The sequence below is a fragment of the Lissotriton helveticus genome, chromosome 2_1 (genome assembly GCF_964261635.1).
Source record: "Lissotriton helveticus chromosome 2_1, aLisHel1.1, whole genome shotgun sequence".
Classification (NCBI taxonomy): Eukaryota; Metazoa; Chordata; class Amphibia; order Caudata; family Salamandridae; genus Lissotriton; species Lissotriton helveticus.
Window position 1 is genome coordinate 607,255,303 of NC_136059.1, and position 6,000 is coordinate 607,261,302.

The window sequence follows — 6,000 nt, forward strand, 5'->3', positions numbered from 1 at the left end:
AACTTCTTAATTGGATCCAGATACTGGTGCAAATGAACAAGGGTGAAGGCACCTTTTAAATCTTGGAAGGCTTGCTGGCTGCCGGATCCCAAGAAAATCCATTCTTTAACTTATTTTTCTTGAGAACCTTGGTAATGTTGCTGCTGATATAACAAGCAAAGTCTGCAACGAATTAGCAATACAAGTTAGCAAAACCTTAAAAACATGTTTTTATTGCAGAAATCATTTTGGATCAATAGAAATTTCATGTGATTGCAAAATAAACTAAATATATTCAATTTATTTCTTTTCAGACTTACTTTTCTCGGGTTTACAAAAGATGCGGTATTGTCTCAACTTGGACAGAACTGAAGCATCATTTAGTCTGTGGGCCAATGAGAAAGAGTATATCGTCTAAGTATTGTACCACATGTTGAGTCAAGATATCTGTGAACTTGTGATCCACGAATCTTTGAAACACTGCCAGGGGATGGCACAATCAAAAATGTGTAACCCATTATTCAAAATGCCCAAATTGAGTACAGTAGGCAGTCTTTCACCCATTTCCAGATCATATTCTAAGCATACGGTTGCACCCCGTAGATTGATCTTGGTAAAGATGGTGGCATGTACTCCTTAAGTACAATGCGCAAACCCCGATCTAGCATCAAACTGAACCAAGGCATGGAACTTCTCTTTTAGCCTCTTACAGAAGAAGACTTACCCAGCACAACAAACGCATGTAGACCAACAAGAGCACCAGTAGATCCATGCCCGTTCATATTTTTAAGGACTGACTCCTTAAAATTTCAGCAGCCATTCCTTGAGAGTTGTAATTAATCAATGCTTATTGAATGAAACTTTCCTAAAGCAATTTCAAGCAGCACATATGAAACTCATGTTCAAAAGAGCCTTCTTGTGAGGTCCCACAGACCTTAATAACCAGTGACTAATATCAAATGTTACCTTTTAGGGTAAACTGATAAAAGATAATCATTTATTGAAGGAAACGGATTCCTTTCTAATTGTGGCATAACTGTCTGCAAGATGTTATGTTATGTTATGGGTGGTTTTATTGCGCGCTCAATTACTCAGGAGTGTCCTGGCGCGTAAAGATGTAGATAAGCAGTGATGGGACGATGTCAGAACATCTCTTGACTCTAATGGTGTAATGGCTCTATTTCGACTTGGTCTTTTGTTAGTAAATGACAGGGGTCACCACCCCACCCTCTTTTAGAAACTTTGACTTAAGAATTCAAGGAACCGTATTGAATTGGATCATATCCTACCTCGCCAACAGGAAGCTCACCATATCACTTCCTTCTTTCTCCTTTAAGCAATTCAACTCCAGAGCTGGGGTACCACAGGGCTCAATCATGACTCCCCTATTTCTCAATATCTACCTCGGACCACTACCAAACTTTGTATTCTGCCATAACGTCAGCTATTATATGACGACACTCTAATCATTTCAAAGTTTGAAAGGTCAAGCCATTTGAATGCACTTACGTTTGAAAAAATGCCTTCAAGCTATTGCCCACTGACTGTTAACTAAGCATCACAGTCTCAAAACCTTGAAAACATAGATTCTTACATGTGCCAGTTGCCACTTGGACCACCAACTGACCTTTAGTCCTCAGGAAGTAAGACCCGTCCACCATACTCAGATGAACTAAGGAATTTATTAGTGATCGTGCATTTCGAACTATCTCTAATACCACAAGTTTCTCAAGGGTGAGACAAATCTTCCACATGATGAAATGCATGAAGCGAATTTTGCAATACCTATATTTCCTACAAAAGGTCCAAGCTAATACCACCCTAGTATTGTCCCACATGACTATATCAATGGACTCTGTCTTGATGCTCCCCTTATAATACTGCCAAAATTACAAAGCATTCACAGAATGTACAGCCAGACAGCTCCTAAACTGAACAATGCAGACCCATATCAATCCTGGCCTCTTTTCCCTACTCTAGCTCCTAGTAGCTAAAAGTATCACTGTTAAAGCAATGTATATAGCTGAAAAGCAATCCATGGGATCTCTCTTTCTTCAACAAAAACTCCACTTCTAGCACTTAACAATATCTTCTCTCAGTGCTTGCCACATTATTGACTACCTTTAGTCAAAAGGATTTGAACCAAATGAACTTCTCTCTCTGTCCAGAGAGCAAAACTCTAGGATTCAATGCCTACTAAAAATAAGTCGTATTGACAATCCCCTCCTATTCTGGAAATGTTTAAAGACGTATCTATGCCTATCAGTATACTGCTATAGGTATACACAGGTATGACTCCTCTCACATTTCTGCACCACTTCTCCTACATATGCTGTCCAGTGTTTGGAGCTTGTCTTTGAAACGCACACAGCTCGAACAACATCTCCCACAGCGGACGTATATACACCATCCTTCCAACCACACACCTCTGAGAGGGCATTTAGGAACTGATGCAAATTGGAGCACTTTACTGCCTCATCAGGGGATGATGCAATATTAAATACTTCAATGCAAGTGTTGTGAATAAACAGTTGAAGGCAACTCACAGCACAATAATATTTAGTGACACAGGCTTTTTCTGTGCTTTATTTGGTCAATGGACCAATTAGTTTAAGAGTTGATGACAATGGTAATTCTCAAAAAACATTAATCATAGAAACTGGCTAAAATAACCACAACCTCTTGGTGAGATTTAATAATTGTATCTAGTAATAATAAATGCTCATAGCGATTACATTAATAATTTGAAAATACTGGAAACCTCATGAGCGAGAGCAACAATCTGATCATAGCATCAACGGAACTATCATTTCAAATATACGTTGCAAAGAGTGGATAGATGAAGAGACATTAGATACAAGTAAAAATATATCGATTTTAAACCATCAATTCTGAAGGGATAGATGAAGAGACAAAGATTTCAAAGACAAAAATAAGACTGCACAATAATTTATGCAATGCTAAGTTAAATCAGATACAAACACAACGGATCTGTAAGGGAAAATCACCACCCAGGCCTAGGCAGCAGTGGGGGAGCCCTGAACCAAGAGTCAGGGATCAAAGACTCAAGAACCAGGACATGGACAGAACAGGGTAGGAACCGCTAGGCCTCTCTGCAAACTGATGAACTGTGACGCATCCCTCTCTCAGGCACGTTCAGACTGAGCGACACCGCCAAAGCCACACCCCTAAAACACCTATTCTTATATCCTAAAAGTACATGTCATCCCACAATAGTTGCTAATTCACATTTTCTAGCTAAGAGATTAGTTGGGTTCTAGGGGTGGGCTGTCACCCCACTATGAAATCATCTACTTTTGACTACACCATTGTTCTACAAAGTTTTTTATATAGTCTCTCATAAGTATACATGTATCAAACTTGACATAATTTTATTAACAATTCATAACATCCGTCAACTTCATGTGCCGTTCCCACAATAACTCTGGCTTTCAATGTTTTGTCCTTCACCAGGTCAGGCTTTTTCAGCTTTGCACAGCAGTTTAGTCACATGGTTCCTGCTCGCTCCAAATTCCACCCGCCCTCGGTTAAGCCAACTTTAAAAGATGGAGGACTCGTCCATTACTAAAAGAACGGAAAACGAACATTTATTAATTATTTGACAATGTAATTTTCACTGTTTACCACCCACTTTAGTCTACTTCATATTAACGGTTAGCCTAGCATAGCACACGCAGAAAAGCTGCATTATTTATTAGTTTAAAGCAACATACGCCATGCTTTTTACTAAATACACATGTGGCCTTGCCATGCAAACGTTCTTAATTCGTTCTAAACACAAGATTATTACATTTCTGGTTATTTACGCATTAATTCTGGTTAGTTCATGCATATTGCAAAGCAAGCTTCCAGAGTGTAGTGTAAATGTGCACATTAGTTGTTCTAACACTACTTACTGTTAGTACGTATTATAGGGGTGTTCGATTGAGCAGGTTTCTTTCGTGAAATCCTGCTCCATCAGAACGAAATGTGAAATATTTAGTTGTCACTGAATATAGATTAAGAATATTGAGTTGAGGCATAGAAGTCGATTCTACGTTAAACTCTACATCCTTTAATATTGTGTGCGAGTTCTGGTACCCTGTTTCAGAAATATATTATGACTGCTATGTTTCTAGAGCACACTGCCAATATGTGTCATCAATAGGGGAGACAGTTGCCTGCTATGTTGAATGTTATACCTCGCACACGCTGCTCAGCCAAGGTTAATTTTCATTAAATAGAAAATACCATCAAAGATGAAATATTTATTTTTCATAGTATGAATAATATATTACCGTGATAACATGGTGCCATTACATTTATCATATATTGTCCACCGGATTAGAACAAAGTGGAAATACTAATTTGTCCAACATACTGTGATAAAGCACGGGAGGTTAGAAAGAAAGTTTAAGGTATTTTTCAAGAGCATTTCAAGGCATATTGAGATATCTGGCCGGTCTTTGGGGAGTTAGGGTAGAGCAGTTAAAATTGTATTTGCATACCGACCGAAGTCTTAGGCCCTGTAAAGAACAAATGCATCGTCAAAGAATGTGGTGTGCCTTCTACTATTTACATTTGCTGCTCCGGTATTGAACATAATTACCCATCGCTGCTCAAACAATATTCTTTAATAACAGTTTTAATGGAATTGCAACTCCGATATTAATCTTAGTTCATGACAGCCGTTTTCTAGGATTCTCTCTCTAAGCTTTCAAATATTTACTTACAGTTCAGAATGTATGTTGTTCGGTGTGCCTGGAACTGAATAAAAAAATAGGCATTGGCAAAACTAGCAGGCCTGCCCTTGTTAAGCTGTTACAATGGTTATTTGTTTTATTTAATTTTTATGGGAAGTATAATATTCCATAAAAAGAAGAAAAATAATGCATGCTGTTTCCTAAACGTGGCAGCCACGTGTTTGCAGTGAAAATATTCAATGGGAAAAAAAAACTATTGAACATTATTGAAATAGAACAGGCCTATGTGCTTCTTAGCATTCAAGTATACTTGCAGCAGTTTTAAAACTGTTTAGTTTTAATATAGATTCCTGGAAATATAATTCATATTGGAGCAAAGAAAATATACTGTTGATTTTGAATTACTATAACCAGAAGGCATAGTTTAAACACACAATGTTGGCTAAAACATGATAAAAAATGAAAACAAAAAATCATTGACAAAATAAATTACTGACCACTATCCCAGCCTAGGCACTTAAGTAGACTTCTTTTTTTGAGCAGTTGTGCACATGTGCAAGACTAAAATGCCATCACTCACAGTGCTAGAGAGCTAGTGGTTGTAGTGGGCTGCCCCACAGTGTCATGCGGTATGCTGTGGTGGGAGGAAGCAAAGAGACACTGAACGGACCAATGGATAAATAGGGCTGAGTCAAATCCCCTCAATGGGTCCTATTCCCAAAGCTAAATTTACACATGTAGGTTTACTTATGTAAATCTGTGCCTGCACCTAGGAGTCAGTCTACAGCTTTCGGCTATTCACCATTTACATCTAGACTTGCATGTCTCTTCCCCATCACTTCTCAGGAGCTAGAGCGTCTTACAATAGAATTTAAAGACTGATGCAGATATGTTCTCCACCAGGATGAAACCCCCAAAAAGGAGATGGAGACCTCAGAACAGAAGTGAATATCCCAAAAATATAACCCTGTTCAAAATCCCACATACCAGACACCCACTCACCTCAGACACATATATACAGACCACACCCTGTAATCAGCCTTTATCCTCTTGAACTGCATGTCCATGCAGCCAACCAGAACCACATGCAGACTCCAGGATGTAGACCACTCTCGTGGAAGAGGAACTTTACTGAAGGAGAGCCATCACTTAGTAATATTTATCATAGAACACTACAAACAACTACATTAAGAAACAAGCATTTACAATGCAACGGTTTCGACTTTGGAAAAGTTTGAGCTATTGGCATTGTAAATGACAACATTTGTATTTATGTGTTGGTTTTGAAAACAGATAAATAAATGGCAGTCATTTACAT